This window comes from Sminthopsis crassicaudata, chromosome 1 (assembly GCF_048593235.1).
Source record: "Sminthopsis crassicaudata isolate SCR6 chromosome 1, ASM4859323v1, whole genome shotgun sequence".
NCBI classification, from domain to species: Eukaryota; Metazoa; Chordata; class Mammalia; order Dasyuromorphia; family Dasyuridae; genus Sminthopsis; species Sminthopsis crassicaudata.
In genome coordinates, this window is record NC_133617.1 from 490175726 (window position 1) to 490190345 (window position 14620).

Here is a 14620-nt window from a genome sequence, read left to right on the forward strand (position 1 = left end):
TGCAATGAGACTCAATTGAGTCTATGAGACTGGCAAACTATGGGTTAGGAACTTGGAAAGCACTGAAAATACAAAGAAATGCAAAACTGCTCTCAAAGAAATTACACTCTAACATGGGAGATGACAAATACATATGTAGGTGTTTATATAAATGTCAATTATTATTATCCAAAGGACCTTTTTAGAATGGTGCCATCGTTTGTTTGTTTTTTTTTTTTTTTGGTTTTGGTTTTTTTTAACCATTTATTTATTTTAAAAAGTCACTGGATTTGGAATCAAAGAATCAAAGAATCTGGGTTCAAATCCTAATTTTGCCCTTTATTTGGGTGACCTTGGATGAGATATTCAGTTATTTCAGTTATGTTTGACTCTTCGTGATCCTAATTGAGATTTTCTTAACAGAGATACAGGCTTGGTTTGCCATCTCTTTCTCCAGCTCATTTTGCAGATGAGAAAATTGAGGCAACCAGGGTTAAGTACTTGCCCAGTCACACAGCTAAGAAGTGTCAGGAGGCCAGATCTGATGACTCTTCCTGACTCCAGAATCTGTTCCACCAACTAAGTCATTATATCTTTTTTAAAATTTATTTTATTTGAAAAAGCAAAATAAAAAAACAAATAGAAAACCAGAAAAGAAATACAAAACAAAATAAAGCAGAACAAAAGAGAACATTGTCATGTACCCAGTAGAACATCAGGGAGGATTTAAAATATATAACAATAAATTATCAGATCAAGAAATTTTATATATATAAAATAGAATAATTATATATATATACATATACATATATATATATATATATATATATGTAGAAGAAATTCTATTTAAGTTGATGAGATCTTGAATGTTAGGTTTGGTTAGCAGAAGAACTGATAAAACAGGAAAAAGGATCTGATAATGGAGATGAGTTTAGTTTTTTGGTCTCACTCTCTTCAGGTAATCCAGTAAGAAATCCAAGTTATATCAAGTCTCTGAGGCTAAATTTTCTGTTTAAAGCAATTTATGGCCCAAGACATTTCTTGGTATCAGCCTGCCAGAGCACTCTGCCTTGTGGTGTCTTTTCCCTCATGTCAGGTGGTGTCTCCCCTACCACTATGCTTCCCATCCCACTTTTCTTCCTCACAGCTAAATCTTTTAGGGTGCAAATCCCTTTCAGGATTTAGCCTGCCAGCTAAGGGCATACTCCAATCTCATAGGATGCTCCCTTTCTCCTGGATAATTATGAGTTTTACTGAAGACCGTATTTTTCATATGCTCTCCCAACTCCATTTCAATGCTCTCCCAACTCTATTTCACATTTATCATACCCGGTGTCTATTATATTCCTTCATTTTGTCTGTAACCTATTCTCCTAAATAAATCTACCTTTTGCCAAAGAGAATGGCCATTGTGAATTCTTCACTTGACCGAGCCCTAACATTTGGTACCTTCCATCATTTGGTGACAAACCCTATACCAGGGATCCTTGCATCTCTGTGATGGTGTGCTGCCTGCCTTGCAGAAGGGAAAGGTCTTTTCAAACTCTGACAAATTGGCATAGGATTATTCCCTCTTTAATCGAATGTTTGGATACGAGTTTGGCAAAGTTTTGCTTTTCAAAAGAAAAGAATCATGTTCTTTGGGTGATCCAAGAAGGGATATATTTTGCAGAATATAAGAACCTCAGGAAGGAGCTTTAGAGAGGAAAGGGAGAGAAGCAACAATCTGAAAGGTGGGAAGATGGAAGGGGAGTTTGCTCTAAGGCAGAGAGTAGAACCTTTGGGACCAGGGATCAAATGATTGAGAGCTGGAAGAGAATTCTGATTCCAATTACCCCATTTTATAGGTGAAAAAAGCAAGACTATCACAACTGCTTCATTTCATTCATCTGATTTACAGGATCATAAATTAGATTTGGAAAGTACCTTAGAGATGATCTGATCTAATAATAATATAATAACTAGCATTTATATTCTGCTTTAAGATTTGCAAAGCACTTTATAAATATTATCTTTGTTGGTCTTCAAAACAATTCCATGCTGTAGGTGCTTGTTGCTATATCCATTTTACAGCTGAGGAAATGGAGGCAAACAGATTCAGTGGCTTGCTCAAAATCCTATATATATATGTTGTTAGTTGTCTTTCATTCTATAAGAGAACATGACATCAGAGAGGTGCTGCCATGATATGAAAGTGAATTGGATTAAGCAAGGGAGAGCTGTGCAAGGTCTCCTGCTTCCCTTTCCCCTCCAGAGCCATCTGGGTCCAATGGTCAGATCCTGATTAGGATGGCTGGAGTAAGTATATGAGGTTGAATTTGAACTCACATCATCGGATCTTCTCCACTCCAGATCCACTCTTCTATCCACCACATTTCCTAACTATTCTGTCACATGTCTTACTGGTATATAAGATGATAAAGCTCAGTTTCCTTCCCTGGAAAGTGAGGATGAAGACAGGGTTCTTCCAGAATTATCTGCAGGATCAAAAGAGATTGTATGAGCAGAACTCAAGCAAAAGTAAATGTCAGTTCAAATTTAGAAGAATTGCACATAGTCAACCCGTATCAGATCAGTCTTGGGGGGTGAGGGGAAGGAGAATAGGGGAAAAAATTTGGAATACAAGATTTTGCAAAGGTAAATAGTGAAAACTATTTTTGCATGTATTTGGAAAAATAAAATACTATTAAGAACTTTAAAATGTATATATTTTAATATAAAAATATATAATATATAATAAAATGTAATCATATAAAATATATATTTTAAATATATGTAAATATATTTAAAATATAAATATAAAAGACAAACAAATAAATAAAGATATCATTTATCATAGAGTACCTATTGTGTTTTAAAAGTGAGATAAGGTTCAGGTCCCAGTCCTGAAGCAATAAGGGACTATCCCAGAGAAACAGGATAAGGTAGAGAGGGAAAATGGAGGAAAGAAGAATGAAATTTGAAAAAGGCCCCTGAACACTTACAGTTATGTGACTCTGGCCAAGGGAATCCCACAATCAGCAGTTATCTGCACCTTTGGGTTAGGCACTGTGCTAGGAGCTAGGGCTCACACACACACACACACACACACACACACACACACACACACAGTGCAAGTTTCTGCTCTCAGGAAATTCACATTCTTCAGTGGGGAAGGGTGGGAATTAAAATTAAGAGCTTAGTACAAAGATCTCTGCACTAGATCTTGTGCCACTGACTCAGTTTCCCTAATTATTCTGACTCAGTTTCCCTAATTATCCTGATTCAGTTTTCCTAATTGTTCTGTTCAATCCAGCAAAACCACCCTTCCTTCTTTATCAGAATACTTGATAAGGATAAAGGATCTTATATTTTAGAATATCAGAATGCCCTTCCCTATCCCAAGCTATCAGAATATCAGATACCATCTTATCAAGATGCCTCTCCCCATCTCTGGGTGCTTCCCCCCATCTCCAGAGGCTCACTCTACCTCATTAGATTCCTCATTCCCTCTCTCGGCATCCTGACTCCGCCCCTGCCTCGGTCTACCCTCTGTGTCTGAGCCATGTGTAATATGTCATTGAGAACTCACATTGTTTGCTGGATTCTTGGAGACTATAGTCTCATTCAGCCCTGGGACCAAACCATAGATCCATTTGGTCCTAGCAAATCTCTCCCTTTCAAATAAAATATTAAATACTCTCTAATCTCTATCTTGCCTCAGTTTCTCCAGCATTAACAATCTGGCTATCAAGCCATTTTACAGGTGGAGAAACCAAGGCCTCGGTAAATGATGCTGCTAACAACAGAGATGGAACTTAAACCCAAGTCTTCTGACTTAAAAAATCCAGAAATCTTTGCATTATACCACAATCTGTGACTAATGATTTTTAAAATAGTTTTTTTATTATTTTTAAAAAATTTATTATAGCTTTTTATTTACAAGTTATATGCATGGGTAATTTTTCAGCATTGACAATTGCCAAACCTTTTGTTCCAATTTTTCCCCTTCTTCCCCCCACCCCCTTCCCCAGATGGCAGGTTGGCCAATACATGTTAATGTGACAAATGATTATACTAAAAACCAACCCTTCCAGCTTCCAACTCTGCTTTCATAATTTTACATAATATATCAGGTAATTTTGAGGGAGAGGGTACTAGTAAAGGGGGGATCAGAACAGAATTCTGAGAAAAAACATTGTTATATGTTATATTTAGATTTAAATCCAAAACAAACAACATGTATTTTAACATAACAAACAACATATGTATTTTTTGGATCCAATTCAGTGTTAAGCAAAGTGCTTAAAGTCTCATTTCTCACTAGGCTTAAGTGCTCACACATAGTTGCCTTGGATCTCAGCTCCCAGAGACCCTGGTGTACTTATGTCATCTTCCAAGAAGGCAAGAAAGAACAGGCAGTATAGGGTTAGACAACTCCAAGGAAACATGGTCACTACACCACGTAAACTCAGGTGGAAAGAGTAAGTATCAGTTACTAGCATTATACTTTCTCCTCCTCCTCTTCTTCCTCCTCCTTCTCTTCCTCTTTTTTTCCCTCCTCCTTCTCTTCCTCTTTTTTTCCCTCCTCCTTCTCCTCCTTCTCCTTTCTTCTCCTTCTTCTCCTTCTCCTCCTCCTCTTTCTTCTCCCCTCTTTTACTTTCTCAATGAATATGAACCTAGTGGAGGACAGAAGGGGATGGGGTCACAAAGAGTCAGACACAACTGAATGACAACCAAAACCTCCTTTCTCCCCCTCCTTCTCCTCTCTCTCTCTGACCCTCCCCCCACACCAACCAAGCAACCCTTGCCTCTTCACTGCACAGACGCAGGCAGAAGAGGGAGAGGAGTTTGCTTTTTGATTCATACCCAGTTCCAGGTCAGTAGCCAGTCAAGTGAGTTTCTTTGCCCCACGATTAACAGAACAAAAACAAGTTGCTGCTGTGCATTTTCTAACAGGGAGAACAAGGCCTTCTATGCGCACTTGGAATCAAGCTCATTCAGCCTCCATGTGAGTGTGTAGGAGGCTAAATCTTGCCCATGTTCTAAAGGATGGGAGTCCCGTTTGGTCAGTCCTCTGCCCCAGACATTTTCACTGTCATTCATAATATTACATGTCAAGTACATTACTGAGGTACAAAATAGATACTCTGAAAAGGTGGTAGTGGAGATAATTATTAATCAGAGGACTCAGATAGCTTTTTTCCATTGGGTAAGGGCTCTTAGTCTGGGATCTGGGAACTTAAACATTTTTTGGAAATTCTTGAAATTCAATAATTAATTTATTTATTTTGTAATACTATATAACTTATTTTATGCCTCTAAAAATAAGATTCTGTGGTTGTAACCATTCTGGAGAGCAATTTGGAACTATGCTCAAAAAGTTATCAAACTGTGCATACCCTTTGATCCAGAAGTGTTACTACTGGGCTTATATCCCAAAGAGATCTTAAAGAAGGGAAAGGAACCTGTATGTGCAAGAATGTTTGTGGCAGCCCTCTTTGTGGTGGCCAGAAACTGGAAACTAAGTGGATGCCCATCAATTGGAGAATGGCTGAATAAACTGTGGTATATGAATGTTATTGTTCTGTAAGAAATGACCAGCAGGATGATTTCAGAAAGGCCTGGAGAGACATGAACTGATGCTGAGTGAAATGAGCAGAACCAGGAGATCATTGTACATGGCAACAATAATACTGTATGAGGATCAACTCTGATGGATGTGGCCCTTTTCAACAAGGAGAGGATCCAAATCAGTTCCAATTGATCAGTGATGAACAGAACTAGCTACACCCAGAGAAAGAACACTGAGAAATAAGTGTGGCCCACAACATAGCATTTCCACTCTTTGTGTTATTGTTTGCTTGCATTTTTGTTTTTCTTCCTAGGTTATTTTAACCTTCTTTCTAAATCCAATTTTTCTTGTGCAATAAGAGAACTGGAAAGATCTGCATACATATATTGTATCTAAGATATACTTTAACATGTTTAACATGTATGGGACTGCCTACTATCTAGGGAAGAGGGTAGAGTGAAGGAGGGGAAAAGTTGGAACAGAAGTTTTTGCAAGTGTTGTCAGTGTTGAAAAATTATCCATTCATATGCTTTGTCAATAAAAAGCTATAATAAAAAAAAAAAAAGTTTCTGAAATTTGGGATTCTGAAATCCAGACTGTCAACAGGGATCAGGACAGAAAAATGCAGGAAGTAGTCTGAGTAGGCTTTAGTAACAACAGGAAAAGAAGGGGAAGGGTGGCATTTTGGGGAGAGGTAACTTGCCAAGAAAAGAGAAGTTCAAGGCATGTTCAGGGGACAAAGTTGCCCAGCTTGTGAAGAGGTCATCAAATGCCATTCAAGCCAACAACCAGTTCCTATATCACTGATTTGCTTCCTTTTCCAATTGCTTCTCATGCCTTGCCCAATCTCAACCATGACTTATTTCTCTATTCCTACTGGAGTGCTATTTAAGCAAGTAGAGGAAGTCACAAATGGGTGGTATAGAGCAGGGGCTGTGAAATAGCAGAGAAAACACTGAACTTGGAAGAAGGAAGTCCTGGATTGTAATCTTTCCTTCTGTTAATACAAGGAAATATTAAATCAATTATTACACATAATTATTATCTTTGTTATATCATTATAGATTATAATTTATTACCATATTATCATATTATTAAAATTATATTATTAGTGTTATAATTTATATAATTATTGTTATATTTATTATTGTTATAATTTATATAATTCAAATTAGTTATTTTATTTCATCTAGTATGTAAGATTATTCTAATGTATTATATATATAAAATATTAATTTAATTTAATTGTATTAATAAATAATACAAGGAACTTCGAAAATGTAGTAGTTGGGAGAGCCTCAGTAAGTTACTTAACCTCTCTATTTGGTTTTCTCATCTATAAAAATAAGTGACTTGGCTCTAAGTCTCTGCTGCACAATAGTTCTTTTATTCTTTCTTGTTTGATTCTATCTCACTGTCCTCAGCCTCAATACCAGATCTTTTCTTCTATCCACTAATCTACTCCACTGTCTCTTCCCTCCCTCATTCTCAACATGACATCTTCTTTTCCTACTTTGCTGAAAAAAGAGAGGACATCCTGACTTCTCTTGTTTTCACCTTGTATTTAATTATCTACATTAATTAACATTTATTGACCCTGGGCTACTCACTGAAACCCAGTGTCTTTATTTGGAAAAAATGAAGGGATTAAATTCAAAGAACTTCAAGATTTATTACGACTCTAGACCTATGATCCTGTGCTGATGGGCCAAGAAAATTTTATTTTGTAATTATTCTGTAAATATATCTTTATATACATAGACAGTATCTCCCCTTAAAAGAATGTAAATTCAGTGAAGTAAGAAAATAGAACAGAAAAGTATTTATTAAGTGCTTACTTTGTTCAAAGCATTGTAGATACAAATAGAAAATTCAAGGCACTCTTTACTCTCAGGGAACTTGCATTCTAGTCTGAGGAGACAGGAAATAGAGGAGGGTTACCTGCAGGGTGGATGGCAAGGCCTAGGGCTAAGTGGTTGGACAGGTGTCAATGATTGAGTGTCTGGCAGGTGCATCAACTGGGCAATTGATAAGACCCAATAAACCTTATGGGCTGTTGGCTAGCCAGATGCTAAGGCTTGCCTCAGTGATCTCCATCTTTCCAAAGGGTTTGTAGTTGGTGAGCTCTACTCATTAAAAGGGTTTAAATTGCCAAGTCTGTGTAGCAGCCAGGGTTGTGAAGATACCCTAGATCCAAGACTCTTGGGAAGAGAAGATCTAAGATGGACAGGACGGAACTATGCTTGACTTTAGTTTTGCCTTTGAATTCCCACACTTAACACAGTGCCTGGAACATAGCAGAGACTTAATAGTGCTTATTAATTGATTGATCCTCTTCTTCTCTATACTTCAACCCCCCTTTAAATCATCTCTCATTCTTTCCTCGTTTGCTTATCTTTGAGGAATAGAAAAACCATCTTCTTTCAAGAAATCAACACTTGTGACCTTAATCCTCTCCCCTCCTACAAACTCTGGAAGTTTATCCCATCAATCCACAGCAATCACTAAGCTAAAGTGAATAGGGCTTTTCCTTAGGATGCTGATTAGGAGGGTCCTAATCTTTCCCATCCCATGAGAAGATGCACCAGCTCATCTTCCTCAAAGGAGATGTCTTCCTCTTTCTCAAAGATGAATAAAAGAGGCAAGAATGAGAAATGAAGTTAAAGGGGTTTAAAATATAGACTTGAGGAGAATAAGTTGATTAATCAACAAGCAATACTAAACATCTATTATGTACCAGGCACTGTGTTACATGTTGGGAATTTTCCAAACCAAAAATGTCCCTACCAAAAGCTCCCAGATTTTAGAATGTAACCTTCTGGAGGGCAGAGATTATCTTTGTTTTGGAATTCTGTCTCCAGAATCTGATTATTTATTTAGGAAGCAATGAGGGTTAAAGAACTTTCCTAGGGTCACACAACTAGTAAGCATCTAAGGCTAGATTTGAACTCAGGTCCTTCTGACTGTAGGATTGTTCTCTCTGCCTTGTGTCCCTTCATTCCCCCTGTCATCAATATTTAGAACAGTGCTTGGTACATAGTAAGTACTTAATAAATGCCTTTGAAACTTCATTCATTCATCCTTACCATACTTGACCTCTCTACAGTATTATTTATTGTTAACCACCTTCTGGACTCTCTTTCCCCCTTGGGTTTTCTAGTACTGTTTCTGCTTCTCCTTTATTTCTGTTCAATCCTTTGCTGTATCATCATCCATATCATACCCATGCTACTGTTGAAATCTTTAGGTGACTTTTCATTGTTTCTGGAATAAAATAAAAACTCCATAGCATGGTGGAATTTCAAGTCTGTCTCATATGATTCGTTACTTGCTGCACAATCTGAGTGAAGATTTCTGTGGAAATCAGGCAGTTTCGAAATGAGAAGATTTAATCAATTTTTTCCACCTCTTTCAGTTTCTGTACTTAGTACAAAGGTCTCTCCAACTGATAGTTTATGTACTAACAGCATCTGATGGTGGAAAGGGGAAAAGAATCTAAGGTCATGGGAAGATTATGGGATCTTACAAGGCTGGGGAAGCTGCGTCTCTGGTCCTATTACCAAATATGATTCTGAACAGGTTTATTGTCCATTCCTTTCATTGGGCAAAGCTCCTTATTCTTTTTTTAAACCTTATTCACATCCTCCCCCAATTACATGGGAAAAAACAATTTTTAACATTTGTTTTTAAAAATTTTTGAGTTGTAAATTCTTTCATTCTCTCTTCCCTCCTCCTCAGGTAGAAGACAAGCAATGTAATTTGGCTATATGTGCACAGTCATGCAAAACACATTGCCATATTAGTCATGTTGTAAAAGAACACAGTCTCTCCCAAAATAAACACTAAAAATAAAGTTAAAAAAAAAAAGTATGCTTTGATCTGCACTCAGACCTTATCTCTCTGGGTGTGGAGAGCATTTTTCAGTATAGTTCTTTTGAATCATTTTGGATCATTTTATTGCTTAGAATAATGAATTCATTCAATATTTCAAAGAATTTATGTTGTACTGTGTATAATGTTCTGGTTTTGCTCTCTTCACTTTGTATCATTCTACTTGTCATTTCTTTTTTTTCCCCCTTTATAATGCTTTTTTATAGGTATAGTTTTCAACATTATTACCTTTGCAAAATTGTGTGTTCCAAATTTTTTTCTCCCTTTCTGCCCCCCACCCCTTCTCCTAGAGAGCAAGTAATTCAATATACATTAAACATTTGCAATTCTTCTATACATATTTCCACAATTATGCTACAGAAGAAAAATCAGATCAAAAAAGAAAAAAAATGAGAAAAAACAAAATGCAAGCAAACAACGACAAAAGAAGTGAAAATATTATGTTGTGAACCACAGTCAGTTCCCACAGTCTCTATCTGGATGTAGATGTTTCTCGCTATTACAAGACCATCAGAACTGGCCTGAATCACTTCGCTATTGAAAAGAGCGAATCTTTTTGTTCCTGTGTTACTTGTCGTTTCTTATGGCACAATATTATACCACGGCTTGTTCAGCCATTTGCCAATGGACTGTTATCCCCTCCATTTCCAATTCCTTGCCATCACTAAAAAAACTACTATAAAATTTTTTTTTTATAATTTTTGTACAAATAGGTCCTTTTCCTTTAAAAAAAAAAGTCTCATTGGGATATAGGTATAGTAGTAATTTTGCTGGATCTTCAAAAGGTATGTACAGTTTTATATCCCTTTGGGCATAGTTCTAGATTGTACTCCAGAGTGATTGGAACAATTCATAATTCCATCAAAAATGCATTAGTGTCCCAATTTCCCCCCCTCCCATCTCCTCCAATATCTATCATTTTTTTTTCCTGTCATATTAGCCAATTTGATAGGCATGAGGTGGTACCTTGGAGTTTTGATTTGCATTTCTTTATCAATAGTGATTTAGAGTATTTTTTCATATGACTATAAACAGCTTCAATTTTTTCACCCGAAAATTGCCTTCAACCATTTATCAATTGGAGAGTAAGTAAATCTTATTCTTACAAATTTGATTCAGTTCACATATTTGAGAAGTGAGTCCTTTATCAGAGAAACTTGCTGTAAAAATTTTTCCCCCTCCACATCACCAACTGTCTATTAAACATTTCAATCTGATAAATCATATCATATTCAACCATTATAACCTCAACATGTTCAAAACATATCTTATTATGCTCTTTTGAACTTCCTTGTTTCTACTGAAGATAATACATTCTTCCTCTTTCCTGGTTTTTGGGGAAAAAAAAAAAGATGGTGGTGGTAGTGGTGAAGAAATGGCAATGTTTGCATCTGCTTGGATAGATGGGGAAAGAGAGAGTGAAGAGTCTGCATTGAGATTGCAGGTCAAGTAAAAAAGCATTTATGAAGCACCTACTAAGTGCCTGGCACACAGTAGGTGCTTATTGATTTTTTTCCTTTTTTTTTTGTCTTTGTTGATTGGTTGACTTTAGATATACTAATATATGTGCCCTTGATAGAAATAAGCTCCCTGAGGGTAGCTACTATTTTCTTTTTGAAATGGAAGATAGTAGCATGGTAGGTAGAGTTCTAGACCTGGAGTCAGGAAGAACTGAGATGAAATTTGACCTCAGACACTTACTGTGTGATCCTGGGCAAATCACTGAAGCTTTATCTCAGTTTCCTGGGAATAATAATGGCACCTACCTTCTAGGTTTATTGTAAGGATCAAATGAGATAATGTTTGTAAGGTGCAAACCTTGACAGATTAATTAAATGCTAGCTAATACTGTTTTTATTTTATGGGAATGAAAAGATTAAGATTGACCTTGTTTTAACTTATAGGAATTTGTTTTATTTGACTGCATATTTGTTACAAGCTTTTTTCTTTCTTTTTCTTTTCCAGTGGGTCAGAAGAAAATAAATGTTTAGTAATTGGGGGGAGAAATCATTTAAAGATGATTTCACAAAACATTCAGAAAAAATTCTGCCTCAGAATTGCCCAGCTGGTGCCAAAAAGGGTGGATGGTCTTTGGCTGTTCTTTCAAGTATGGACCAGAGAGCTAAGACTTCCACGTAGTGGCTGCCTCCTCAGGTTCTACAGGGAGAAGGAGATCCCAATAAAGGGGCAAAAGGCCATAGCTTTTCTCTTGCAAGCAAATTTAATGCCATTGTCTTAAGACAGGATAATATTTGCAATTACAATTGCAAAGTTCTAGGAATCCAACCTACCTTTAAACTTCCTAGAACAGCCATAGACAAAGTGAACCAGACCCTCACTGGTGGTTTCTTAATTTCACAGTACTTAACCTTGTCAAAAAAAGGAATGAAGTTCACCTGGCGTGATCTATTTATCTATTCCTTGCCTGTGTGTGTGTGTGTGTGTGTGTGTGTGTGTGTGTGTGTGTGTGTGTGTGTTTGTAAATGCATTTTATACTTGATTGTACAAATCCATTGAAGAAGTACAATCCATGCCTTTCTCCTTCCTCCTCCTCTTCCTCCTCTTCCTCCAGCAACTGGGGTTAAGTGACTTGCCCAGGGTCACACAGCCAGGAAGTGTTAAGTGTTTGAGATCAAATTCAAACTCAGGTCCTCCTAACTTCAGGGCTGGTGCTCTATTCACTGCACTACATAGCTGATGTATATGATTTATTCTTTTTTTTTTATTATTTTTATGATTTATTCTTAACAGTGCTATCACTTCCATTTTAAATGTCCATTAATCAGTGCTTAGAGAACGCTGGTCAATACAATGACCAAACAATTGTAATTAACTGGTCCATGAGCATTTATGAAGTGCCTGCTATGTCCTAAGGGCTGGGGATATTTCAAAAAAATTTAACTGATAGGGAGACAATATGCTAAGAACTATGTACAAACAAGTGTAAACAAAATAAAATGGAGATGAACAATGGAGACAAGGCATTAGCATGAAGGGGAAAGGCTTCCTGGACCTGAGAATGCAGTTCAGCCAGCCCGGATGCCCTGAATTCATCATGAGCAGCAAGAAGCCAGAGGCAGCAGGGACTTTCCAGAACATTTTTCTTTCTCACCTCATGTGAGAATTGAGACTTTGCCTGGATGGAGATTCACCTTTAATTTCAATTGAGCAGAGTCACCCCCTAAACCTCGGCTATCAAAGTGCTAACCACTTCCTTCATAGTGACGTTAGAGTGTACAGAAGGAAGCTGTGCAGCAAGGTTCCATCTACTCTCAGGGACCCTCATCTCTCCTCACACCCCAAGGCTGAATAGCAAGGAGGGGGCTGGGATGCTTTTTGGGTCCTATTCTCTCTGGGGGACTAAGACCTTTGGATCTGAGCCTCCTCCCCCTGCTACAGGGGGAGATAGATCATAAAAAGGGCAGAGCCTGCTTTTTCTTGGGAGAAATGATTGGATCAGGCGCCATGATAAAGAGTCCCCAGGTCACATGCTCATCATCCACCTGCCACTTCTTCTACCTGGTGACACACATAACCTCATTATCATCCCACATATGTGGTTATCTGTGGTGATTATGGAAAATAGTCACGGATTCCTAGAATTGTAGGCTAAAAGGAAGGGAGCAAGTACTGCTTGCTTATTGTACAAAAGGAGCCAAAATACAGAGACATGTCTGTTGTCAGGTCACATGGATCACAACTAGCAAAACTGGGATGCTTTAAAATTATTCACCGTCTGCTCTATTAGAATGTCAGCTCATAGAGGGCCAGAAGTCTTTATTTTATTTTATTTTTTGGTTGTTGTTGTTGTTGCTTTTTGTTCTATTCAGTACCTAGCACAAATTAAATGCTTAATAAAGTCTTGTTGAAGGGTAGCTAGGTGGTATTATGGATAGTGCACCAGTCCTAGAGTGAGGAGGACCTGAATTCAAATCCAGCATCAGACACTTACTAGCTGTGTAATCCTGGACACGATATGTGATGTGTGTTAAATATGATCACTTAACCCTGATTGCCTCAAAAAAAAAAAAAAAAAAAAAAAAAGGTCTTGATTTAATTCTGACTCTAAATCTAAAATCTTTCTTTTCTATCTACATTGCCTTTTTTTATGGGCCAGGGATTCCAATCCAATCCCAAACACCAAGTATTTATTAAGCACCTGTATGTACTAAGCAGGGGAGATTCCAAGACAATAAATGGAATACTGCTCTTTTAAAAGGGGCCTGGGTTCTAGATATATTCTGATGACTCCTTATGGTAGACTTGAAAAATTTGAGTTCATCTGCATGCCCTTTAATCCAGTAAGCTCCTTATCTCTACTGGGCTTGTATCCCAAAGAGATCATAAAGGAGGGAAAGGGACCCACATGTGCAGAAATGTTTGTGGCAGCCCTTTTGTAGTAGAAAATGCATGGATGCCCATCAGTTGGAGAATGGCTGAATAAGTTATGGAATATTATTGCTCTATAATAAATGGTCAGCAGGATGATTTCAGTGAGGCCTGGACAACCTGATGCTGAGTGAAGTGAGCAGAACCAGGAGATCATTGCCCACAACAACAAGATTAAATAATCAGTTCTGATGGACTCGGGCTCTTTTCAACAATGAGATGATCCAGGCCAATTCCAATGGCTTGTGATGAAGAGAACCATCTGAACCCAGAGAGAGGACTACAGGAACTGAGTGTGAATCATAACATAATATTTTCACTCTTGTTGTTTGCTTGCATTTTGTTTTCTTTCTAATTTTTTTCCCTTTTTGATCTGATTTTTCTTGTGTAGCACAATTGTTTAATTCCACATGTTTTGCATATATTGGACTACTTGCCATCTAGGGGAGAGGTTGGGGAAAGGGAGGGAAAAAACTTGGAACCCAAGGTTTTGCAAGGGTGAATGTTGAAAATATAGATATATGTTTTGAAAATAAAAAGCTTTAATTTAAAAAAGAGAATAAAAAATTAAATTCAGAGATACTTCTCATGTATTTACAGCCATCTTTTTGCATAGTTCCCCCTTTTTTTTTTCATTCTTGTTGGCCTAATTTGAGATGACAGAATAAAGGTTTTAGTTTTTATGTTCTCCTAAACCTCTAGAGCAATCATCCCTTCCAATGTTGAGCACAGTTCCTGTCACATAGTAGATGTTTAATAAGTGTTTATTGAGTGGTATTCAATTGAATCTCATTGGATTATAGAGTT